Source organism: Balaenoptera acutorostrata, chromosome 21 (genome assembly GCF_949987535.1).
Source record: "Balaenoptera acutorostrata chromosome 21, mBalAcu1.1, whole genome shotgun sequence".
In the NCBI taxonomy this organism is placed as follows: Eukaryota; Metazoa; Chordata; class Mammalia; order Artiodactyla; family Balaenopteridae; genus Balaenoptera; species Balaenoptera acutorostrata.
In genome coordinates, this window is record NC_080084.1 from 1,407,224 (window position 1) to 1,434,356 (window position 27,133).

Consider the following 27,133-nt stretch of genomic DNA (forward strand, 5'->3'; position numbering starts at 1 on the left):
CCCTCTGAGGGATAGGAGCTGCTGGTGTTTGGTAGCACAATCTCCTATTCTGAAGAGAAACATTTCGTTGTAAGTGGGATGCATCAGACTTGCCACATTTTCTCAACTGGCTTTAAAGAAGGGCAGTCAGTTGGCAGACTTCCTTGAGTCCCTGCGTCCCAGGCTGGAAACTTTGCTTTCATTCCTTAGTTAGCACATTGGCTCAGGACGGCCTTACCCCAAGGATTCAGGGATGTGCAGCCCGATTACTCGAGATCAGCCCTTCTGGCTCTTTCATGGATGAAACCAACTGGGAAAAGAGCCGTTCTAAGCTGGGGACCATGGTGTCTTTCCCTAGTCTACACAGAAACAGCACTCTGAGGGAGACGAGCTGCTGGCGTTTGGTAGCAAAATCGTCTATTCTGAAGAGAAACATTTCGTTGTAAGCGGGTTGCATCAGCCTTGCCTCATTTTCACAAGTGGCTATAAAGGAGGGCAGTCAGTAGGCCTCACCCTTCAAGCCCACTCCAATTTCCTAGAGAAAACACCAGGCCTCGGTGTGCTTTCCTGTGGCAAGTAAACTTTGCTTTCATTCCTTAGGGGGCACTTTGGCTCAGAAATGCCCTACCCCAAGGATTCAGGAATGTTCAGCCCGATTGTTTGAGAACAGCTTTTCTGGCTCTTTCATGGTTGAAACTAACTGGGATAAGAGCCGTTCTAAGCTGGGGACCATGGTGTCTTACCCTAGTCTACACAGAAACAGCACTCTGAGGGAGAGGAGTTGCTGGTGTTTGGTAGCACAATCTCCTATTCTGAAGAGAAACATTTCGTTGTAAGCGGGTTGCATCAGCCTTGCCACATGTTCTCAACTGGCTTTAGAGAAGGGCAGTCAGTTGGCAGACTTAGTTGACGCCCTGCTTCCCACGCTGGAAACTTTGCTTTCATTCCTTCGTTAGCACATTGGCTCAGGACGGCCTTACCCCAAGGATTCAGGGATATGCAGCCCGATTACTTGAGATCAGCCCTTCTGGCTCTTTCATGGATGAAACCAACTGGGAAAATAGCCGTTCTAAGTTGGGCACCATGGTGTCTTACCCTAGTCTACAGAGAAACAGCCCTCTGAGGGATAGGAGCTGCTGGTGTTTGGTAGCACAATCTCCTATTCTGAAGAGAAACATTTCGTTGTAAGTGGGATGCATCAGACTTGCCACATTTTCTCAACTGGCTTTAAAGAAGGGCAGTCAGTTGGCAGACTTCCTTGAGTCCCTGCGTCCCAGGCTGGAAACTTTGCTTTCATTCCTTAGTTAGCACATTGGCTCAGGACGGCCTTACCCCAAGGATTCAGGGATGTGCAGCCCAATTACTCGAGATCAGCCCTTCTGGCTCTTTCATGGATGAAACCAACTGGGAAAAGAGCCGTTCTAAGCTGGGGACCATGGTGTCTTTCCCTAGTCTACACAGAAACAGCACTCTGAGGGAGACGAGCTGCTGGCGTTTGGTAGCAAAATCGCCTATTCTGAAGAGAAACATTTCGTTGTAAGCGGGTTGCATCAGCCTTGCCTCATTTTCACAAGTGGCTATAAAGGAGGGCAGTCAGTAGGCCTCACCCTTCAAGCCCACTCCAATTTCCTAGAGAAAACACCAGGCCTCGGTGTGCTTTCCTGTGGCAAGTAAACTTTGCTTTCATTCCTTAGGGGGCACTTTGGCTCAGAAATGCCCTACCCCAAGGATTCAGGAATGTTCAGCCCGATTGTTTGAGAACAGCTTTTCTGGCTCTTTCATGGATGAAACTAACTGGGATAAGAGCCGTTCTAAGCTGGGGACCATGGTGTCTTACCCTAGTCTACACAGAAACAGCACTCTGAGGGAGAGGAGTTGCTGGTGTTTGGTAGCACAATCTCCTATTCTGAAGAGAAACATTTCGTTGTAAGCGGGTTGCATCAGCCTTGCCACATGTTCTCAACTGGCTTTAAAGAAGGGCAGTCAGTTGGTAGACTTACTTGAGGCCCTGCTGCCCAGCCTGGAAATTTTGCTTTCATTCCTTAGGTGGCACATTGGCTCAGGACGGCCTTACACCAAGGATTCAGGGATGTGCAGCCCGATTACTTGAGATCAGCCCTTCTGGCTCTTTCATGGATGAAACCAACTGGGAAAAGAGCCGTTCTAAACTGGGGACCATGGTGTCTTTCCCTAGTCTACACAGAAACAGCAGTCTGAGGGAGACGAGCTGCTGGTGTTTGGTAGCACAATCTCCTATTCTGAAGAGAAACATTTCGTTGTAATCGGGTTGCATCAGCCTTGCCACATTTTCTCAACTGGCTTTAAAGAAGGGCAGTCAGTTGGCAGACTTACTTGAGGCCCTGCGTCCCAGGCTGGAAACTTTGCTTTCATTCCTTAGTTAGCACATTGGCTCAGGATGGGCTTACCCCAAGGATTCAGGGATGTGCAGCCTGATTACTCGAGATCAGCCCTTCTGGCTCTTTCATGGATGAAACCAACTGGGAAAAGAGCCGTTCTAAGCTGGGGACCATGGTGTCTTTCCCTAGTCTACACAGAAACAGCACTCTGCGGGAGACGAGCTGCTGGCGTTTGGTAGCAAAATCGCCTATTCTGAAGAGAAACATTTCGTTGTAAGCAGGTTGCATCAGCCTTGCCTCATTTTCACAAGTGGCTATAAAGGAGGACAGTCAGTAGGCCTCACCCTTCAAGCCCACTCCAATTTCCTAGCGAAAACACCAGGCCTCGGTGTGCTTTCCTGTGGCAAGTAAACTTTGCTTTCATTCCTTAGGGGGCACTTTGGCTCAGAACTGCCCTACCCCAAGGATTCAGGAATGTTCAGCCCGATTGTTTGAGAACAGCTTTTCTGGCTCTTTCATGGATGAAACCAACTGGGAAAAGAGCCGTTCTAAGCTGGGGACCATGGTGTCTTACCCTAGTCTACACAGAAACAGCACACTGAGGGAGAGGAGTTGCTGGTGTTTGGTAGCACAATCTCTTATTCTGAAGAGAAACATTTCTATGTAAGCGGGTTGCATCAGCCTTGCCACAATTTCTCAACTGGCTTTAAAGAAGGGCAGTCAGTTGGTACACTTACTTGAGGCCCTGCTGCCCAGGCTGGAAATTTTGCTTTCATTCCTTAGGTGGCACATTGCCTCAGGACGGCCTTACACCAAGGATTCAGGGATGTGCAGCCCGATTACTTGAGATCAGCCCTTCTGGCTCTTTCATGGATGAAACCAACTGGGAAAAAAGCCGTTCTAACCTGGGGACCATGGTGTCTTACCCTAGTCTACAGAGAAACAGCCCTCTGAGGGATAGGAGCTGCTGGTGTTTGGTAGCACAATCTCCTATTCTGAAGAGAAACATTTCGTTGTAAGTGGGATGCATCAGACTTGCCACATTTTCTCAACTGGCTTTAAAGAAGGGCAGTCAGTTGGCAGACTTCCTTGAGTCCCTGCGTCCCAGGCTGGAAACTTTGCTTTCATTCCTTAGTTAGCACATTGGCTCAGGACGGCCTTACCCCAAGGATTCAGGGATGTGCAGCCCGATTACTCGAGATCAGCCCTTCTGGCTCTTTCATGGATGAAACCAACTGGGAAAAGAGCCGTTCTAAGCTGGGGACCATGGTGTCTTTCCCTAGTCTACACAGAAACAGCACTCTGAGGGAGACGAGCTGCTGGCGTTTGGTAGCAAAATTGTCTATTCTGAAGAGAAACATTTCGTTGTAAGCGGGTTGCATCAGCCTTGCCTCATTTTCACAAGTGGCTATAAAGGAGGGCAGTCAGTAGGCCTCACCCTTCAAGCCCACTCCAATTTCCTAGAGAAAACACCAGGCCTCGGTGTGCTTTCCTGTGGCAAGTAAACTTTGCTTTCATTCCTTAGGGGGCACTTTGGCTCAGAAATGCCCTACCCCAAGGATTCAGGAATGTTCAGCCCGATTGTTTGAGAACAGCTTTTCTGGCTCTTTCATGGTTGAAACTAACTGGGATAAGAGCCGTTCTAAGCTGGGGACCATGGTGTCTTACCCTAGTCTACACAGAAACAGCACTCTGAGGGAGAGGAGTTGCTGGTGTTTGGTAGCACAATCTCCTATTCTGAAGAGAAACATTTCGTTGTAAGCGGGTTGCATCAGCCTTGCCACATGTTCTCAACTGGCTTTAAAGAAGGGCAGTCAGTTGGTACACTTACTTGAGGCCCTGCTGCCCAGGCTGGAAATTTTGCTTTCATTCCTTAGGTGGCACATTGCCTCAGGACGGCCTTACACCAAGGATTCAGGGATGTGCAGCCCGATTACTTGAGATCAGCCCTTCTGGCTCTTTCATGGATGAAACCAACTGGGAAAAGAGCCGTTCTAACCTGGGGACCATGGTGTCTTTCCCTAGTCTACACAGAAACAGCACTCTGAGGGAGACGAGCTGCTGGTGTTTGGTAGCACAATCTCCTATTCTGAAGAGAAACATTTCGTTGTAATCGGGTTGCATCAGCCTTGCCACATTTTCTCAACTGGCTTTAAAGAAGGGCAGTCAGTTGGCAGACTTAGTTGACGCCCTGCTTCCCACGCTGGAAACTTTGCTTTCATTCCTTCGTTAGCACATTGGCTCAGGACGGCCTTACCCCAAGGATTCAGGGATATGCAGCCCGATTACTTGAGATCAGCCCTTCTGGCTCTTTCATGGATGAAACCAACTGGGAAAAGAGCCGTTCTAAGTTGGGCACCATGGTGTCTTACCCTAGTCTACAGAGAAACAGCCCTCTGAGGGACAGGAGCTGCTGGTGTTTGGTAGCACAATCTCCTATTCTGAAGAGAAACATTTCGTTGTAAGTGGGATGCATCAGACTTGCCACATTTTCTCAACTGGCTTTAAAGAAGGGCAGTCAGTTGGCAGACTTCCTTGAGTCCCTGCGTCCCAGGCTGGAAACTTTGCTTTCATTCCTTAGTTAGCACATTGGCTCAGGACGGCCTTACCCCAAGGATTCAGGGATGTGCAGCCCGATTACTCGAGATCAGCCCTTCTGGCTCTTTCATGGATGAAACCAACTGGGAAAAGAGCCGTTCTAAGCTGGGGACCATGGTGTCTTTCCCTAGTCTACACAGAAACAGCACTCTGAGGGAGACGAGCTGCTGGCGTTTGGTAGCAAAATCGGCTATTCTGAAGAGAAACATTTCGTTGTAAGCGGGTTGCATCAGCCTTGCCTCATTTTCACAAGTGGCTATAAAGGAGGGCAGTCAGTAGGCCTCACCCTTCAAGCCCACTCCAATTTCCTAGAGAAAACACCAGGCCTCGGTGTGCTTTCCTGTGGCAAGTAAACTTTGCTTTCATTCCTTAGGGGGCACTTTGGCTCAGAAATGCCCTACCCCAAGGATTCAGGAATGTTCAGCCCGATTGTTTGAGAACAGCTTTTCTGGCTCTTTCATGGTTGAAACTAACTGGGATAAGAGCCATTCTAAGCTGGGGACCATGGTGTCTTACCCTAGTCTACACAGAAACAGCACTCTGAGGGAGAGGAGTTGCTGGTGTTTGGTAGCACAATCTCCTATTCTGAAGAGAAACATTTCGTTGTAAGCGGGTTGCATCAGCCTTGCCACATGTTCTCAACTGGCTTTAAAGAAGGGCAGTCAGTTGGCAGACTTAGTTGACGCCCTGCTTCCCACGCTGGAAACTTTGCTTTCATTCCTTCGTTAGCACATTGGCTCAGGACGGCCTTACCCCAAGGATTCAGGGATATGCAGCCCGATTACTTGAGATCAGCCCTTCTGGCTCTTTCATGGATGAAACCAACTGGGAAAATAGCCGTTCTAAGTTGGGCACCATGGTGTCTTACCCTAGTCTACAGAGAAACAGCCCTCTGAGGGATAGGAGCTGCTGGTGTTTGGTAGCACAATCTCCTATTCTGAAGAGAAACATTTCGTTGTAAGTGGGATGCATCAGACTTGCCACATTTTCTCAACTGGCTTTAAAGAAGGGCAGTCAGTTGGCAGACTTCCTTGAGTCCCTGCGTCCCAGGCTGGAAACTTTGCTTTCATTCCTTAGTTAGCACATTGGCTCAGGACGGCCTTACCCCAAGGATTCAGGGATGTGCAGCCCAATTACTCGAGATCAGCCCTTCTGGCTCTTTCATGGATGAAACCAACTGGGAAAAGAGCCGTTCTAAGCTGGGGACCATGGTGTCTTTCCCTAGTCTACACAGAAACAGCACTCTGAGGGAGATGAGCTGCTGGCGTTTGGTAGCAAAATCGCCTATTCTGAAGAGAAACATTTCGTTGTAAGCGGGTTGCATCAGCCTTGCCTCATTTTCACAAGTGGCTATAAAGGAGGGCAGTCAGTAGGCCTCACCCTTCAAGCCCACTCCAATTTCCTAGAGAAAACACCAGGCCTCGGTGTGCTTTCCTGTGGCAAGTAAACTTTGCTTTCATTCCTTAGGGGGCACTTTGGCTCAGAAATGCCCTACCCCAAGGATTCAGGAATGTTCAGCCCGATTGTTTGAGAACAGCTTTTCTGGCTCTTTCATGGATGAAACTAACTGGGATAAGAGCCGTTCTAAGCTGGGGACCATGGTGTCTTACCCTAGTCTACACAGAAACAGCACTCTGAGGGAGAGGAGTTGCTGGTGTTTGGTAGCACAATCTCCTATTCTGAAGAGAAACATTTCGTTGTAAGCGGGTTGCATCAGCCTTGCCACATGTTCTAAACTGGCTTTAAAGAAGGGCAGTCAGTTGGTAGACTTACTTGAGGCCCTGCTGCCCAGCCTGGAAATTTTGCTTTCATTCCTTAGGTGGCACATTGCCTCAGGACGGCCTTACACCAAGGATTCAGGGATGTGCAGCCCGATTACTTGAGATCAGCCCTTCTGGCTCTTTCATGGATGAAACCAACTGGGAAAAGAGCCGTTCTAACCTGGGGACCATGGTGTCTTTCCCTAGTCTACACAGAAACAGCACTCTGAGGGAGACGAGCTGCTGGTGTTTGGTAGCACAATCTCCTATTCTGAAGAGAAACATTTCGTTGTAATCGGGTTGCATCAGCCTTGCCACATTTTCTCAACTGGCTTTAAAGAAGGGCAGTCAGTTGGCAGACTTAGTTGACGCCCTGCTTCCCACGCTGGAAACTTTGCTTTCATTCCTTCGTTAGCACATTGGCTCAGGACGGCCTTACCCCAAGGATTCAGGGATATGCAGCCCGATTACTTGAGATCAGCCCTTCTGGCTCTTTCATGGATGAAACCAACTGGGAAAAGAGCCGTTCTAAGTTGGGCACCATGGTGTCTTACCCTAGTCTACAGAGAAACAGCCCTCTGAGGGATAGGAGCTGCTGGTGTTTGGTAGCACAATCTCCTATTCTGAAGAGAAACATTTCGTTGTAAGTGGGATGCATCAGACTTGCCACATTTTCTCAACTGGCTTTAAAGAAGGGCAGTCAGTTGGCAGACTTCCTTGAGTCCCTGCGTCCCAGGCTGGAAACTTTGCTTTCATTCCTTAGTTAGCACATTGGCTCAGGACGGCCTTACCCCAAGGATTCAGGGATGTGCAGCCCGATTACTCGAGATCAGCCCTTCTGGCTCTTTCATGGATGAAACCAACTGGGAAAAGAGCCGTTCTAAGCTGGGGACCATGGTGTCTTTCCCTAGTCTACACAGAAACAGCACTCTGAGGGAGACGAGCTGCTGGCGTTTGGTAGCAAAATCGTCTATTCTGAAGAGAAACATTTCGTTGTAAGCGGGTTGCATCAGCCTTGCCTCATTTTCACAAGTGGCTATAAAGGAGGGCAGTCAGTAGGCCTCACCCTTCAAGCCCACTCCAATTTCCTAGAGAAAACACCAGGCCTCGGTGTGCTTTCCTGTGGCAAGTAAACTTTGCTTTCATTCCTTAGGGGGCACTTTGGCTCAGAAATGCCCTACCCCAAGGATTCAGGAATGTTCAGCCCGATTGTTTGAGAACAGCTTTTCTGGCTCTTTCATGGTTGAAACTAACTGGGATAAGAGCCGTTCTAAGCTGGGGACCATGGTGTCTTACCCTAGTCTACACAGAAACAGCACTCTGAGGGAGAGGAGTTGCTGGTGTTTGGTAGCACAATCTCCTATTCTGAAGAGAAACATTTCGTTGTAAGCGGGTTGCATCAGCCTTGCCACATGTTCTCAACTGGCTTTAGAGAAGGGCAGTCAGTTGGCAGACTTAGTTGACGCCCTGCTTCCCACGCTGGAAACTTTGCTTTCATTCCTTCGTTAGCACATTGGCTCAGGACGGCCTTACCCCAAGGATTCAGGGATATGCAGCCCGATTACTTGAGATCAGCCCTTCTGGCTCTTTCATGGATGAAACCAACTGGGAAAATAGCCGTTCTAAGTTGGGCACCATGGTGTCTTACCCTAGTCTACAGAGAAACAGCCCTCTGAGGGATAGGAGCTGCTGGTGTTTGGTAGCACAATCTCCTATTCTGAAGAGAAACATTTCGTTGTAAGTGGGATGCATCAGACTTGCCACATTTTCTCAACTGGCTTTAAAGAAGGGCAGTCAGTTGGCAGACTTCCTTGAGTCCCTGCGTCCCAGGCTGGAAACTTTGCTTTCATTCCTTAGTTAGCACATTGGCTCAGGACGGCCTTACCCCAAGGATTCAGGGATGTGCAGCCCAATTACTCGAGATCAGCCCTTCTGGCTCTTTCATGGATGAAACCAACTGGGAAAAGAGCCGTTCTAAGCTGGGGACCATGGTGTCTTTCCCTAGTCTACACAGAAACAGCACTCTGAGGGAGACGAGCTGCTGGCGTTTGGTAGCAAAATCGCCTATTCTGAAGAGAAACATTTCGTTGTAAGCGGGTTGCATCAGCCTTGCCTCATTTTCACAAGTGGCTATAAAGGAGGGCAGTCAGTAGGCCTCACCCTTCAAGCCCACTCCAATTTCCTAGAGAAAACACCAGGCCTCGGTGTGCTTTCCTGTGGCAAGTAAACTTTGCTTTCATTCCTTAGGGGGCACTTTGGCTCAGAAATGCCCTACCCCAAGGATTCAGGAATGTTCAGCCCGATTGTTTGAGAACAGCTTTTCTGGCTCTTTCATGGATGAAACTAACTGGGATAAGAGCCGTTCTAAGCTGGGGACCATGGTGTCTTACCCTAGTCTACACAGAAACAGCACTCTGAGGGAGAGGAGTTGCTGGTGTTTGGTAGCACAATCTCCTATTCTGAAGAGAAACATTTCGTTGTAAGCGGGTTGCATCAGCCTTGCCACATGTTCTCAACTGGCTTTAAAGAAGGGCAGTCAGTTGGTAGACTTACTTGAGGCCCTGCTGCCCAGCCTGGAAATTTTGCTTTCATTCCTTAGGTGGCACATTGGCTCAGGACGGCCTTACACCAAGGATTCAGGGATGTGCAGCCCGATTACTTGAGATCAGCCCTTCTGGCTCTTTCATGGATGAAACCAACTGGGAAAAGAGCCGTTCTAAACTGGGGACCATGGTGTCTTTCCCTAGTCTACACAGAAACAGCAGTCTGAGGGAGACGAGCTGCTGGTGTTTGGTAGCACAATCTCCTATTCTGAAGAGAAACATTTCGTTGTAATCGGGTTGCATCAGCCTTGCCACATTTTCTCAACTGGCTTTAAAGAAGGGCAGTCAGTTGGCAGACTTACTTGAGGCCCTGCGTCCCAGGCTGGAAACTTTGCTTTCATTCCTTAGTTAGCACATTGGCTCAGGATGGGCTTACCCCAAGGATTCAGGGATGTGCAGCCTGATTACTCGAGATCAGCCCTTCTGGCTCTTTCATGGATGAAACCAACTGGGAAAAGAGCCGTTCTAAGCTGGGGACCATGGTGTCTTTCCCTAGTCTACACAGAAACAGCACTCTGCGGGAGACGAGCTGCTGGCGTTTGGTAGCAAAATCGCCTATTCTGAAGAGAAACATTTCGTTGTAAGCAGGTTGCATCAGCCTTGCCTCATTTTCACAAGTGGCTATAAAGGAGGACAGTCAGTAGGCCTCACCCTTCAAGCCCACTCCAATTTCCTAGCGAAAACACCAGGCCTCGGTGTGCTTTCCTGTGGCAAGTAAACTTTGCTTTCATTCCTTAGGGGGCACTTTGGCTCAGAACTGCCCTACCCCAAGGATTCAGGAATGTTCAGCCCGATTGTTTGAGAACAGCTTTTCTGGCTCTTTCATGGATGAAACCAACTGGGAAAAGAGCCGTTCTAAGCTGGGGACCATGGTGTCTTACCCTAGTCTACACAGAAACAGCACACTGAGGGAGAGGAGTTGCTGGTGTTTGGTAGCACAATCTCTTATTCTGAAGAGAAACATTTCTATGTAAGCGGGTTGCATCAGCCTTGCCACAATTTCTCAACTGGCTTTAAAGAAGGGCAGTCAGTTGGTACACTTACTTGAGGCCCTGCTGCCCAGGCTGGAAATTTTGCTTTCATTCCTTAGGTGGCACATTGCCTCAGGACGGCCTTACACCAAGGATTCAGGGATGTGCAGCCCGATTACTTGAGATCAGCCCTTCTGGCTCTTTCATGGATGAAACCAACTGGGAAAAAAGCCGTTCTAACCTGGGGACCATGGTGTCTTACCCTAGTCTACAGAGAAACAGCCCTCTGAGGGATAGGAGCTGCTGGTGTTTGGTAGCACAATCTCCTATTCTGAAGAGAAACATTTCGTTGTAAGTGGGATGCATCAGACTTGCCACATTTTCTCAACTGGCTTTAAAGAAGGGCAGTCAGTTGGCAGACTTCCTTGAGTCCCTGCGTCCCAGGCTGGAAACTTTGCTTTCATTCCTTAGTTAGCACATTGGCTCAGGACGGCCTTACCCCAAGGATTCAGGGATGTGCAGCCCGATTACTCGAGATCAGCCCTTCTGGCTCTTTCATGGATGAAACCAACTGGGAAAAGAGCCGTTCTAAGCTGGGGACCATGGTGTCTTTCCCTAGTCTACACAGAAACAGCACTCTGAGGGAGACGAGCTGCTGGCGTTTGGTAGCAAAATTGTCTATTCTGAAGAGAAACATTTCGTTGTAAGCGGGTTGCATCAGCCTTGCCTCATTTTCACAAGTGGCTATAAAGGAGGGCAGTCAGTAGGCCTCACCCTTCAAGCCCACTCCAATTTCCTAGAGAAAACACCAGGCCTCGGTGTGCTTTCCTGTGGCAAGTAAACTTTGCTTTCATTCCTTAGGGGGCACTTTGGCTCAGAAATGCCCTACCCCAAGGATTCAGGAATGTTCAGCCCGATTGTTTGAGAACAGCTTTTCTGGCTCTTTCATGGTTGAAACTAACTGGGATAAGAGCCGTTCTAAGCTGGGGACCATGGTGTCTTACCCTAGTCTACACAGAAACAGCACTCTGAGGGAGAGGAGTTGCTGGTGTTTGGTAGCACAATCTCCTATTCTGAAGAGAAACATTTCGTTGTAAGCGGGTTGCATCAGCCTTGCCACATGTTCTCAACTGGCTTTAAAGAAGGGCAGTCAGTTGGTAGACTTACTTGAGGCCCTGCTGCCCAGCCTGAAAATTTTGCTTTCATTCCTTAGGTGGCACATTGGCTCAGGACGGCCTTACACCAAGGATTCAGGGATGTGCAGCCCGATTACTTGAGATCAGCCCTTCTGGCTCTTTCATGGATGAAACCAACTGGGAAAAGAGCCGTTCTAAACTGGGGACCATGGTGTCTTTCCCTAGTCTACACAGAAACAGCAGTCTGAGGGAGACGAGCTGCTGGTGTTTGGTAGCACAATCTCCTATTCTGAAGAGAAACATTTCGTTGTAATCGGGTTGCATCAGCCTTGCCACATTTTCTCAACTGGCTTTAAAGAAGGGCAGTCAGTTGGCAGACTTACTTGAGGCCCTGCGTCCCAGGCTGGAAACTTTGCTTTCATTCCTTAGTTAGCACATTGGCTCAGGACGGCCTTACCCCAAGGATTCAGGGATGTGCAGCCTGATTACTCGAGATCAGCCCTTCTGGCTCTTTCATGGATGAAACCAACTGGGAAAAGAGCCGTTCTAAGCTGGGGACCATGGTGTCTTTCCCTAGTCTACACAGAAACAGCACTCTGAGGGAGACGAGCTGCTGGCGTTTGGTAGCAAAATCGCCTATTCTGAAGAGAAACATTTCGTTGTAAGCAGGTTGCATCAGCCTTGCCTCATTTTCACAAGTGGCTATAAAGGAGGGCAGTCAGTAGGCCTCACCCTTCAAGCCCACTCCAATTTCCTAGCGAAAACACCAGGCCTCGGTGTGCTTTCCTGTGGCAAGTAAACTTTGCTTTCATTCCTTAGGGGGCACTTTGGCTCAGAACTGCCCTACCCCAAGGATTCAGGAATGTTCAGCCCGATTGTTTGAGAACAGCTTTTCTGGCTCTTTCATGGATGAAACCAACTGGGAAAAGAGCCGTTCTAAGCTGGGGACCATGGTGTCTTACCCTAGTCTACACAGAAACAGCACTCTGAGGGAGAGGAGTTGCTGGTGTTTGGTAGCACAATCTCTTATTCTGAAGAGAAACATTTCTATGTAAGCGGGTTGCATCAGCCTTGCCACATTTTCTCAACTGGCTTTAAAGAAGGGCAGTCAGTTGGTAGACTTACTTGAGGCCCTGCTGCCCAGGCTGGAAATTTTGCTTTCATTCCTTAGGTGGCACATTGCCTCAGGACGGCCTTACAGCAAGGATTCAGGGATGTGCAGCCCGATTACTTGAGATCAGCCCTTCTGGCTCTTTCATGGATGAAACCAACTGGGAAAAGAGCCGTTCTAAGCTGGGGACCATGGTGTCTTTCCCTAGTCTACACAGAAACAGCACTCTGAGGGAGACGAGCTGCTGGTGTTTGGTAGCACAATCTCCTATTCTGAAGAGAAACATTTCGTTGTAATCGGGTTGCATCAGCCTTGCCACATTTTCTCAACTGGCTTTAAAGAAGGGCAGTCAGTTGGCAGACTTACTTGAGGCCCTGCGTCCCAGGCTGGAAACTTTGCTTTCATTCCTTAGTTAGCACATTGGCTCAGGATGGCCTTACCCCAAGGATTCAGGGATGTGCAGCCTGATTACTCGAGATCAGCCCTTCTGGCTCTTTCATGGATGAAACCAACTGGGAAAAGAGCCGTTCTAAGCTGGGGACCATGGTGTCTTTCCCTAGTCTACACAGAAACAGCACTCTGCGGGAGACGAGCTGCTGGCGTTTGGTAGCAAAATCGCCTATTCTGAAGAGAAACATTTCGTTGTAAGCAGGTTGCATCAGCCTTGCCTCATTTTCACAAGTGGCTATAAAGGAGGACAGTCAGTAGGCCTCACCCTTCAAGCCCACTCCAATTTCCTAGCGAAAACACCAGGCCTCGGTGTGCTTTCCTGTGGCAAGTAAACTTTGCTTTCATTCCTTAGGGGGCACTTTGGCTCAGAACTGCCCTACCCCAAGGATTCAGGAATGTTCAGCCCGATTGTTTGAGAACAGCTTTTCTGGCTCTTTCATGGATGAAACCAACTGGGAAAAGAGCCGTTCTAAGCTGGGGACCATGGTGTCTTACCCTAGTCTACACAGAAACAGCACTCTGAGGGAGAGGAGTTGCTGGTGTTTGGTAGCACAATCTCTTATTCTGAAGAGAAACATTTCTATGTAAGCGGGTTGCATCAGCCTTGCCACATTTTCTCAACTGGCTTTAAAGAAGGGCAGTCAGTTGGTACACTTACTTGAGGCCCTGCTGCCCAGGCTGGAAATTTTGCTTTCATTCCTTAGGTGGCACATTGCCTCAGGACGGCCTTACACCAAGGATTCAGGGATGTGCAGCCCGATTACTTGAGATCAGCCCTTCTGGCTCTTTCATGGATGAAACCAACTGGGAAAAGAGCCGTTCTAACCTGGGGACCATGGTGTCTTTCCCTAGTCTACACAGAAACAGCACTCTGAGGGAGACGAGCTGCTGGTGTTTGGTAGCACAATCTCCTATTCTGAAGAGAAACATTTCGTTGTAATCGGGTTGCATCAGCCTTGCCACATTTTCTCAACTGGCTTTAAAGAAGGGCAGTCAGTTGGCAGACTTAGTTGACGCCCTGCTTCCCACGCTGGAAACTTTGCTTTCATTCCTTCGTTAGCACATTGGCTCAGGACGGCCTTACCCCAAGGATTCAGGGATATGCAGCCCGATTACTTGAGATCAGCCCTTCTGGCTCTTTCATGGATGAAACCAACTGGGAAAAGAGCCGTTCTAAGTTGGGCACCATGGTGTCTTACCCTAGTCTACAGAGAAACAGCCCTCTGAGGGATAGGAGCTGCTGGTGTTTGGTAGCACAATCTCCTATTCTGAAGAGAAACATTTCGTTGTAAGTGGGATGCATCAGACTTGCCACATTTTCTCAACTGGCTTTAAAGAAGGGCAGTCAGTTGGCAGACTTCCTTGAGTCCCTGCGTCCCAGGCTGGAAACTTTGCTTTCATTCCTTAGTTAGCACATTGGCTCAGGACGGCCTTACCCCAAGGATTCAGGGATGTGCAGCCCGATTACTCGAGATCAGCCCTTCTGGCTCTTTCATGGATGAAACCAACTGGGAAAAGAGCCGTTCTAAGCTGGGGACCATGGTGTCTTTCCCTAGTCTACACAGAAACAGCACTCTGAGGGAGACGAGCTGCTGGCGTTTGGTAGCAAAATCGTCTATTCTGAAGAGAAACATTTCGTTGTAAGCGGGTTGCATCAGCCTTGCCTCATTTTCACAAGTGGCTATAAAGGAGGGCAGTCAGTAGGCCTCACCCTTCAAGCCCACTCCAATTTCCTAGAGAAAACACCAGGCCTCGGTGTACTTTCCTGTGGCAAGTAAACTTTGCTTTCATTCCTTAGGGGGCACTTTGGCTCAGAAATGCCCTACCCCAAGGATTCAGGAATGTTCAGCCCGATTGTTTGAGAACAGCTTTTCTGGCTCTTTCATGGTTGAAACTAACTGGGATAAGAGCCGTTCTAAGCTGGGGACCATGGTGTCTTACCCTAGTCTACACAGAAACAGCACTCTGAGGGAGAGGAGTTGCTGGTGTTTGGTAGCACAATCTCCTATTCTGAAGAGAAACATTTCGTTGTAATCGGGTTGCATCAGCCTTGCCACATTTTCTCAACTGGCTTTAAAGAAGGGCAGTCAGTTGGCAGACTTACTTGAGGCCCTGCGTCCCAGGCTGGAAACTTTGCTTTCATTCCTTAGTTAGCACATTGGCTCAGGACGGCCTTACCCCAAGGATTCAGGGATGTGCAGCCTGATTACTCGAGATCAGCCCTTCTGGCTCTTTCATGGATGAAACCAACTGGGAAAAGAGCCGTTCTAAGCTGGGGACCATGGTGTCTTTCCCTAGTCTACACAGAAACAGCACTCTGAGGGAGACGAGCTGCTGGCGTTTGGTAGCAAAATCGCCTATTCTGAAGAGAAACATTTCGTTGTAAGCAGGTTGCATCAGCCTTGCCTCATTTTCACAAGTGGCTATAAAGGAGGGCAGTCAGTAGGCCTCACCCTTCAAGCCCACTCCAATTTCCTAGCGAAAACACCAGGCCTCGGTGTGCTTTCCTGTGGCAAGTAAACTTTGCTTTCATTCCTTAGGGGGCACTTTGGCTCAGAACTGCCCTACCCCAAGGATTCAGGAATGTTCAGCCCGATTGTTTGAGAACAGCTTTTCTGGCTCTTTCATGGATGAAACCAACTGGGAAAAGAGCCGTTCTAAGCTGGGGACCATGGTGTCTTACCCTAGTCTACACAGAAACAACACTCTGAGGGAGAGGAGTTGCTGGTGTTTGGTAGCACAATCTCTATTCTGAAGAGAAACATTTCTATGTAAGCGGGTTGCATCAGCCTTGCCACATTTTCTCAACTGGCTTTAAAGAAGGGCAGTCAGTTGGTAGACTTACTTGAGGCCCTGCTGCCCAGGCTGGAAATTTTGCTTTCATTCCTTAGGTGGCACATTGCCTCAGGACGGCCTTACAGCAAGGATTCAGGGATGTGCAGCCCGATTACTTGAAATCAGCCCTTCTGGCTCTTTCATGGATGAAACCAACTGGGAAAAGAGCCGTTCTAAGCTGGGGACCATGGTGTCTTTCCCTAGTCTACACAGAAACAGCACTCTGAGGGAGACGAGCTGCTGGTGTTTGGTAGCACAATCTCCTATTCTGAAGAGAAACATTTCGTTGTAATCGGGTTGCATCAGCCTTGCCACATTTTCTCAACTGGCTTTAAAGAAGGGCAGTCAGTTGGCAGACTTACTTGAGGCCCTGCGTCCCAGGCTGGAAACTTTGCTTTCATTCCTTAGTTAGCACATTGGCTCAGGACGGCCTTACCCCAAGGATTCAGGGATGTGCAGCCTGATTACTCGAGATCAGCCCTTCTGGCTCTTTCATGGATGAAAACAACTGGGAAAAGAGCCGTTCTAAGCTGGGGACCATGGTGTCTTTCCCTAGTCTACACAGAAACAGCACTCTGAGGGAGACGAGCTGCTGGCGTTTGGTAGCAAAATCGCCTATTCTGAAGAGAAACATTTCGTTGTAAGCGGGTTGCATCAGCCTTGCCTCATTTTCACAAGTGGCTATAAAGGAGGGCAGTCAGTAGGCCTCACCCTTCAAGCCCACTCCAATTTCCTAGCGAAAACACCAGGCCACGGTGTGCTTTCCTGTGGCAAGTAAACTTTGCTTTCTTTCCTTAGGGGGCACTTTGGCTCAGAACTGCCCTACCCCAAGGATTCAGGAATGTTCAGCCCGATTGTTTGAGAACAGCTTTTCTGGCTCTTTCATGGATGAAACCAACTGGGAAAAGAGCCGTTCTAAGCTGGGGACCATGGTGTCTTACCCTAGTCTACACAGAAACAGCACTCTGAGGGAGAGGAGTTGCTGGTGTTTGGTAGCACAATCTCTTATTCTGAAGAGAAACATTTCGTTGTAAGCGGGTTGCATCAGCCTTGCCACATTTTCTCAACTGGCTTTAAAGAAGGGCAGTCAGTTGGTAGACTTACTTGAGGCCCTGCTGCCCAGGCTGGAAATTTTGCTTTCATTCCTTAGGTGGCACATTGGCTCAGGACGGCCTTACACCAAGGATTCAGGGATGTGCAGCCCGATTACTTGAGATCAGCCCATCTGGCTCTTTCATGGATGAAACCAACTGGGAAAAGAGCCGTTCTAAGCTGGGGACCATGGTGTCTTTCCCTAGTCTACACAGAAACAGCACTCTGAGGGAGGCGAGCTGCTGGTGTTTGGTAGCACAATCTCCTATTCTGAAGAGAAACATTTCATTGTAATCGGGTTGCATCAGCCTTGCCACATTTTCTCAACTGGCTTTAAAGAAGGGCAGTCAGTTGGCAGACTTAGTTGACGCCCTGCTTCCCATGCTGGAAACTTTGCTTTCATTCCTTCGTTAGCACATTGGCTCAGGACGGCCTTACCCCAAGGATTCAGGGATATGCAGCCCGATTACTTGAGATCAGCCCTTCTGGCTCTTTCATGGATGAAACCAACTGGGAAAAGAGCCGTTCTAAGTTGGGCACCACGGTGTCTTACCCTAGTCTACACAGAAACAGCACTCTGAGGGATAGGAGCTGCTGGTGTTTGGTAGCACAATCTCCTATTCTGAAGAGAAACATTTCGTTGTAAGTGGGATGCATCAGACTTGCCACATTTTCTCAACTGGCTTTAAAGAAGGGCAGTCAGTTGGCAGACTTCCTTGAGTCCCTGCGTCCCAGCCTGGAAACTTTGCTTTCATTCCTTAGTTAGCACATTGGCTCAGGACGGCCTTACCCCAAGGATTCAGGGATGTGCAGCCCGATTACTCGAGATCAGCCCTTCTGGCTCTTTCATGGATGAAACCAACTGGGAAAAGAGCCGTTCTAAGCTGGGGACCATGGTGTCTTTCCCTAGTCTACACAGAAACAGCACTCTGAGGGATACGAGCTGCTGGCGTTTGGTAGCAAAATCGCCTATTCTGAAGAGAAACATTTCGTTGTAAGCGGGTTGCATCAGCCTTGCCTCATTTTCACAAGTGGCTATAAAGGAGGGCAGTCAGTAGGCCTCACCCTTCAAGCCCACTCCAATTTCCTAGAGAAAACACCAGGCCTCGGTGTGCTTTCCTGTGGCAAGTAAACTTTGCTTTCATTCCTTAGGGAGCACTTTGGCTCAGAACTGCCCTACCCCAAGGATTCAGGAATGTTCAGCCCGATTGTTTGAGAACAGCTTTTCTGGCTCTTTCATGGATGAAACCAACTGGGAAAAGAGCCGTTCTAAGCTGGGGACCATGGTGTCTTACCCTAGTCTACACAGAAACAGCACTCTGAGGGAGAGGAGTTGCTGGTGTTTGGTAGCACAATCTCCTATTCTGAAGAGAAACATTTCGTTGTAAGCGGGTTGCATCAGCCTTGCCACATTTTCTCAACTGGCTTTAAAGAAGGGCAGTCAGTTGGTAGACTTACTTGAGGCCCTGCTGCCCAGGCTGGAAATTTTGCTTTCATTCCTTAGGTGGCACATTGCCTCAGGACGGCCTTACAGCAAGGATTCAGGGATGTGCAGCCCGATTACTTGAGATCAGCCCTTCTGGCTCTTTCATGGATGAAACCAACTGGGAAAAGAGCCGTTCTAAGCTGGGGACCATGGTGTCTTTCCCTAGTCTACACAGAAACAGCACTCTGAGGGAGACGAGCTGCTGGTGTTTGGTAGCACAATCTCCTATTCTGAAGAGAAACATTTCGTTGTAATCGGGTTGCATCAGCCTTGCCACATTTTCTCAACTGGCTTTAAAGAAGGGCAGTCAGTTGGCAGACTTACTTGAGGCCCTGCGTCCCAGGCTGGAAACTTTGCTTTCATTCCTTAGTTAGCACATTGGCTCAGGACGGCCTTACCCCAAGGATTCAGGGATATGCAGCCCGATTACTTGAGATCAGCCCTTCTGGCTCTTTCATGGAAGAAACCAACTGGGAAAAGAGCCGTTCTAAGTTGGGCACCATGGTGTCTTACCCTAGTCTACAGAGAAACAGCACTCTGAGGGATAGGAGCTGCTGGTGTTTGGTAGCACAATCTCCTATTCTGAAGAGAAACATTTCGTTGTAAGTGGGATGCATCAGACTTGCCACATTTTCTCAACTGGCTTTAAAGAAGGGCAGTCAGTTGGCAGACTTCCTTGAGTCCCTGCGTCCCAGGCTGGAAACTTTGCTTTCATTCCTTAGTTAGCACATTGGCTCAGGACGGCCTTACCCCAAGGATTCAGGGATGTGCAGCCCGATTACTCGAGATCAGCCCTTCTGGCTCTTTCATGGATGAAACCAACTGGGAAAAGAGCCGTTCTAAGCTGGGGACCATGGTGTCTTTCCCTAGTCTACACAGAAACAGCACTCTGAGGGAGACGAGCTGCTGGCGTTTGGTAGCAAAATCGCCTATTCTGAAGAGAAACATTTCGTTGTAAGCGGGTTGCATCAGCCTTGCCACATTTTCTCAACTGGCTTTAAAGAAGGGCAGTCAGTTGGTAGACTTACTTGAGGCCCTGCTGCCCAGGCTGGAAATTTTGCTTTCATTCCTTAGGTGGCACATTGGCTCAGGACGGCCTTACACCAAGGATTCAGGGATGTGCAGCCCGATTACTTGAGATCAGCCCATCTGGCTCTTTCATGGATGAAACCAACTGGGAAAAGAGCCGTTCTAAGCTGGGGACCATGGTGTCTTTCCCTAGTCTACACAGAAACAGCACTCTGAGGGAGACGAGCTACTGGTGTTTGGTAGCACAATCTCCTATTCTGAAGAGAAACATTTCGTTGTAATCGGGTTGCATCAGCCTTGCCACATTTTCTCAACTGGCTTTAAAGAAGGGCAGTCAGTTGGCAGACTTAGTTGACGCCCTGCTTCCCACGCTGGAAACTTTGCTTTCATTCCTTCGTTAGCACATTGGCTCAGGACGGCCTTACCCCAAGGATTCAGGGATATGCAGCCCGATTACTTGAGATCAGCCCTTCTGGCTCTTTCATGGATGAAACCAACTGGGAAAAGAGCCGTTCTAAGTTGGGCACCACGGTGTCTTACCCTAGTCTACACAGAAACAGCACTCTGAGGGATAGGAGCTGCTGGTGTTTGGTAGCACAATCTCCTATTCTGAAGAGAAACATTTCGTTGTAAGTGGGATGCATCAGACTTGCCACATTTTCTCAACTGGCTTTAAAGAAGGGCAGTCAGTTGGCAGACTTCCTTGAGTCCCTGCGTCCCAGGCTGGAAACTTTGCTTTCATTCCTTAGTTAGCACATTGGCTCAGGACGGCCTTACCCCAAGGATTCAGGGATGTGCAGCCCGATTACTCGAGATCAGCCCTTCTGGCTCTTTCATGGATGAAACCAACTGGGAAAAGAGCCGTTCTAAGCTGGGGACCATGGTGTCTTTCCCTAGTCTACACAGAAACAGCACTCTGAGGGATACGAGCTGCTGGCGTTTGGTAGCAAAATCGCCTATTCTGAAGAGAAACATTTTGTTGTAAGCGGGTTGCATCAGCCTTGCCTCATTTTCACAAGTGGCTATAAAGGAGGGCAGTCAGTAGGCCTCACCCTTCAAGCCCACTCCAATTTCCTAGAGAAAACACCAGGCCTCGGTGTGCTTTCCTGTGGCAAGTAAACTTTGCTTTCATTCCTTAGGGAGCACTTTGGCTCAGAACTGCCCTACCCCAAGGATTCAGGAATGTTCAGCCCGATTGTTTGAGAACAGCTTTTCTGGCTCTTTCATGGATGAAACCAACTGGGAAAAGAGCCGTTCTAAGCTGGGGACCATGGTGTCTTTCCCTAGTCTACACAGAAACAGCACTCTGAGGGAGAGGAGTTGCTGGTGTTTGGTAGCACAATCTCTTATTCTGAAGAGAAACATTTCGTTGTAAGCGGGTTGCATCAGCCTTGCCACATGTTCTCAACTGGCTTTAAAGAAGGGCAGTCAGTTGGTAGACTTACTTGAGGCCCTGCTGCCCAGGCTGGAAATTTTGCTTTCATTCCTTAGGTGGCACATTGGCTCACGACGGCCTTACACCAAGGATTCAGGGATGTGCAGCCCGATTACTTGAGATCAGCCCTTCTGGCTCTTTCATGGATGAAACCAACTGGGAAAAGAGCCGTTCTAAGCTGGGGACCATGGTGTCTTTCCCTAGTCTACACAGAAACAGCACTCTGAGGGAGACGAGCTGCTGGTGTTTGGTAGCACAATCTCCTATTCTGAAGAGAAACATTTCGTTGTAATCGGGTTGCATCAGCCTTGCCACATTTTCTCAACTGGCTTTAAAGAAGGGCAGTCAGTTGGCAGACTTAGTTGACGCCCTGCTTCCCACGCTGGAAACTTTGCTTTCATTCCTTCGTTAGCACATTGGCTCAGGACGGCCTTACCCCAAGGATTCAGGGATATGCAGCCCGATTACTTGAGATCAGCCCTTCTGGCTCTTTCATGGATGAAACCAACTGGGAAAAGAGCCGTTCTAAGTTGGGCACCATGGTGTCTTACCCTAGTCTACAGAGAAACAGCACTCTGAGGGATAGGAGCTGCTGGTGTTTGGTAGCACAATCTCCTATTCTGAAGAGAAACATTTCGTTGTAAGTGGGATGCATCAGACTTGCCACATTTTCTCAACTGGCTTTAAAGAAGGGCAGTCAGTTGGCAGACTTCCTTGAGTCCCTGCGTCCCAGGCTGGAAACTTTGCTTTCATTCCTTAGTTAGCACATTGGCTCAGGACGGCCTTACCCCAAGGATTCAGGGATGTGCAGCCCGATTACTCGAGATCAGCCCTTCTGGCTCTTTCATGGATGAAACCAACTGGGAAAAGAGCCGTTCTAACCTGGGGACCATGGTGTCTTTCCCTAGTCTACACAGAAACAGCACTCTGAGGGAGACGAGCTGCTGGCGTTTGGTAGCAAAATCGCCTATTCTGAAGAGAAACATTTCGTTGTAAGCGGGTTGCATCAGCCTTGCCTCATTTTCACAAGTGGCTATAAAGGAGGGCAGTCAGTAGGCCTCACCCTTCAAGCCCACTCCAATTTCCTAGAGAAAACACCAGGCCTCGGTGTGCTTTCCTGTGGCAAGTAAACTTTGCTTTCATTCCTTAGGGAGCACTTTGGCTCAGAACTGCCCTACCCCAAGGATTCAGGAATGTTCAGCCCGATTGTTTGAGAACAGCTTTTCTGGCTCTTTCATGGATGAAACCAACTGGGAAAAGAGCCGTTCTAAGCTGGGGACCATGGTGTCTTTCCCTAGTCTACACAGAAACAGCACTCTGAGGGAGAGGAGTTGCTGGTGTTTGGTAGCACAATCTCTTATTCTGAAGAGAAACATTTCGTTGTAAGCGGGTTGCATCAGCCTTGCCACATGTTCTCAACTGGCTTTAAAGAAGGGCAGTCAGTTGGTAGACTTACTTGAGGCCCTGCTGCCCAGGCTGGAAATTTTGCTTTCATTCCTTAGGTGGCACATTGGCTCACGACGGCCTTACACCAAGGATTCAGGGATGTGCAGCCCGATTACTTGAGATCAGCCCTTCTGGCTCTTTCATGGATGAAACCAACTGGGAAAAGAGCCGTTCTAAGCTGGGGACCATGGTGTCTTTCCCTAGTCTACACAGAAACAGCACTCTGAGGGAGACGAGCTGCTGGTGTTTGGTAGCACAATCTCCTATTCTGAAGAGAAACATTTCGTTGTAATCGGGTTGCATCAGCCTTGCCACATTTTCTCAACTGGCTTTAAAGAAGGGCAGTCAGTTGGCAGACTTAGTTGACGCCCTGCTTCCCACGCTGGAAACTTTGCTTTCATTCCTTCGTTAGCACATTGGCTCAGGACGGCCTTACCCCAAGGATTCAGGGATATGCAGCCCGATTACTTGAGATCAGCCCTTCTGGCTCTTTCATGGATGAAACCAACTGGGAAAAGAGCCGTTCTAAGTTGGGCACCATGGTGTCTTACCCTAGTCTACAGAGAAACAGCACTCTGAGGGATAGGAGCTGCTGGTGTTTGGTAGCACAATCTCCTATTCTGAAGAGAAACATTTCGTTGTAAGTGGGATGCATCAGACTTGCCACATTTTCTCAACTGGCTTTAAAGAAGGGCAGTCAGTTGGCAGACTTCCTTGAGTCCCTGCGTCCCAGGCTGGAAACTTTGCTTTCATTCCTTAGTTAGCACATTGGCTCAGGACGGCCTTACCCCAAGGATTCAGGGATGTGCAGCCCGATTACTCGAGATCAGCCCTTCTGGCTCTTTCATGGATGAAACCAACTGGGAAAAGAGCCGTTCTAACCTGGGGACCATGGTGTCTTTCCCTAGTCTACACAGAAACAGCACTCTGAGGGAGACGAGCTGCTGGCGTTTGGTAGCAAAATCGCCTATTCTGAAGAGAAACATTTCGTTGTAAGCGGGTTGCATCAGCCTTGCCTCATTTTCACAAGTGGCTATAAAGGAGGGCAGTCAGTAGGCCTCACCCTTCAAGCCCACTCCAATTTCCTAGAGAAAACACCAGGCCTCGGTGTGCTTTCCTGTGGCAAGTAAACTTTGCTTTCATTCCTTAGGGAGCACTTTGGCTCAGAACTGCCCTACCCCAAGGATTCAGGAATGTTCAGCCCGATAGTTTGAGAACAGCTTTTCTGGCTCTTTCATGGATGAAACCAACTGGGAAAAGAGCCGTTCTAAGCTGGGGACCATGGTGTCTTACCCTAGTCTACACAGAAACAGCACTCTGAGGGAGACGAGCTGCTGGTGTTTGGTAGCACAATCTCCTATTCTGAAGAGAAACATTTCGTTGTAATCGGGTTGCATCAGCCTTGCCACATTTTCTCAACTGGCTTTGAAGAAGGGCAGTCAGTTGGCAGACTTACTTGAGGCCCTGCTTCCCACGCTGGAAACTTTGCTTTCATTCCTTCGTTAGCACATTGGCTCAGGACGGCCTTACCCCAAGGATTCAGGGATATGCAGCCTGATTACTTGAGATCAGCCCTTCTGGCTCTTTCATGGATGAAACCAACTGGGAAAAGAGCCGTTCTAAGTTGGGCACCACGGTGTCTTACCCTAGTCTACACAGAAACAGCACTCTGAGGGATAGGAGCTGCTGGTGTTTGGTAGCACAATCTCCTATTCTGAAGAGAAACATTTCGTTGTAAGTGGGATGCATCAGACTTGCCACATTTTCTCAACTGGCTTTAAAGAAGGGCAGTCAGTTGGCAGACTTCCTTGAGTCCCTGCGTCCCAGGCTGGAAACTTTGCTTTCATTCCTTAGTTAGCACATTGGCTCAGGACGGCCTTACCCCAAGGATTCAGGGATGTGCAGCCCGATTACTCGAGATCAGCCCTTCTGGCTCTTTCATGGATGAAACCAACTGGGAAAAGAGCCGTTCTAAGCTGGGGACCATGGTGTCTTTCCCTAGTCTACACAGAAACAGCACTCTGAGGGAGACGAGCTGCTGGCGTTTGGTAGCAAAATCGCCTATTCTGAAGAGAAACATTTCGTTGTAAGCGGGTTGCATCAGCCTTGCCTCATTTTCACAAGTGGCTATAAAGGAGGGCAGTCAGTAGGCCTCACCCTTCAAGCCCACTCCAATTTCCTAGAGAAAACACCAGGCCTCGGTGTGCTTTCCTGTGGCAAGTAAACTTTGCTTTCATTCCTTAGGGAGCACTTTGGCTCAGAACTGCCCTACCCCAAGGATTCAGGAATGTTCAGCCCGATTGTTTGAGAACAGCTTTTCTGGCTCTTTCATGGATGAAACCAACTGGGAAAAGAGCCGTTCTAAGCTGGGGACCATGGTGTCTTACCCTAGTCTACACAGAAACAGCACTCTGAGGGAGAGGAGTTGCTGGTGTTTGGTAGCACAATCTCCTATTCTGAAGAGAAACATTTCGTTGTAAGCGGGTTGCATCAGCCTTGCCACATGTTCTCAACTGGCTTTAAAGAAGGGCAGTCAGTTGGTAGACTTACTTGAGGCCCTGCTGCCCAGGCTGGAAATTTTGCTTTCATTCCTTAGGTGGCACATTGGCTCAGGACGGCCTTACACCAAGGATTCAGGGATGTGCAGCCCGATTACTTGAGATCAGCCCTTCTGGCTCTTTCATGGATGAAACCAACTGGGAAAAGAGCCGTTCTAAGCTGGGGACCATGGTGTCTTTCCCTAGTCTACACAGAAACAGCACTCTGAGGGAGACGAGCTGCTGGTGTTTGGTAGCACAATCTCCTATTCTGAAGAGAAACATTTCGTTGTAATCGGGTTGCATCAGCCTTGCCACATTTTCTCAACTGGCTTTAAAGAAGGGCAGTCAGTTGGCAGACTTAGTTGACGCCCTGCTTCCCACGCTGGAAACTTTGCTTTCATTCCTTCGTTAGCACATTGGCTCAGGACGGCCTTACCCCAAGGATTCAGGGATATGCAGCCCGATTACTTGAGATCAGCCCTTCTGGCTCTTTCATGGATGAAACCAACTGGGAAAAGAGCCGTTCTAAGTTGGGCACCATGGTGTCTTACCCTAGTCTACAGAGAAACAGCACTCTGAGGGATAGGAGCTGCTGGTGTTTGGTAGCACAATCTCCTATTCTGAAGAGAAACATTTCGTTGTAAGTGGGATGCATCAGACTTGCCACATTTTCTCAACTGGCTTTAAAGAAGGGCAGTCAGTTGGCAGACTTCCTTGAGTCCCTGCGTCCCAGGCTGGAAACTTTGCTTTCATTCCTTAGTTAGCACATTGGCTCAGGACGGCCTTACCCCAAGGATTCAGGGATGTGCAGCCCGATTACTCGAGATCAGCCCTTCTGGCTCTTTCATGGATGAAACCAACTGGGAAAAGAGCCGTTCTAAGCTGGGGACCATGGTGTCTTTCCCTAGTCTACACAGAAACAGCACTCTGAGGGAGACGAGCTGCTGGCGTTTGGTAGCAAAATCGCCTATTCTGAAGAGAAACATTTCGTTGTAAGCGGGTTGCATCAGCCTTGCCTCATTTTCACAAGTGGCTATAAAGGAGGGCAGTCAGTAGGCCTCACCCTTCAAGCCCACTCCAATTTCCTAGAGAAAACACCAGGCCTCGGTGTGCTTTCCTGTGGCAAGTAAACTTTGCTTTCATTCCTTAGGGAGCACTTTGGCTCAGAACTGCCCTACCCCAAGGATTCAGGAATGTTCAGCCCGATTGTTTGAGAACAGCTTTTCTGGCTCTTTCATGGATGAAACCAACTGGGAAAAGAGCCGTTCTAAGCTGGGGACCATGGTGTCTTACCCTAGTCTACACAGAAACAGCACTCTGAGGGAGAGGAGTTGCTGGTGTTTGGTAGCACAATCTCCTATTCTGAAGAGAAACATTTCGTTGTAAGCGGGTTGCATCAGCCTTTCCACATGTTCTCAACTGGCTTTAAAGAAGGGCAGTCAGTTGGTAGACTTACTTGAGGCCCTGCTGCCCAGGCTGGAAATTTTGCTTTCATTCCTTAGGTGGCACATTGGCTCAGGACGGCCTTACACCAAGGATTCAGGGATGTGCAGCCCGATTACTTGAGATCAGCCCTTCTGGCTCTTTCATGGATGAAACCAACTGGGAAAAGAGCCGTTCTAAGCTGGGGACCATGGTGTCTTTCCCTAGTCTACACAGAAACAGCACTCTGAGGGAGACGAGCTGCTGGTGTTTGGTAGCACAATCTCCTATTCTGAAGAGAAACATTTCGTTGTAATCGGGTTGCATCAGCCTTGCCACATTTTCTCAACTGGCTTTGAAGAAGGGCAGTCAGTTGGCAGACTTACTTGAGGCCCTGCTTCCCACGCTGGAAACTTTGCTTTCATTCCTTCGTTAGCACATTGGCTCAGGACGGCCTTACCCCAAGGATTCAGGGATATGCAGCCCGATTACTTGAGATCAGCCCTTCTGGCTCTTTCATGGAAGAAACCAACTGGGAAAAGAGCCGTTCTAAGTTGGGCACCATGGTGTCTTACCCTAGTCTACACAGAAACAGCACTCTGAGGGATAGGAGCTGCTGGTGTTTGGTAGCACAATCTCCTATTCTGAAGAGAAACATTTCGTTGTAAGTGGGAGGCATCAGACTTGCCACATTTTCTCAACTGGCTTTAAAGAAGGGCAGTCAGTTGGCAGACTTCCTTGAGTCCCTGCGTCCCAGGCTGGAAACTTTGCTTTCATTCCTTAGTTAGCACATTGGCTCAGGACGGCCTTACCCCAAGGATTCAGGGATGTGCAGCCCGATTACTCGAGATCAGCCCTTCTGGCTCTTTCATGGATGAAACCA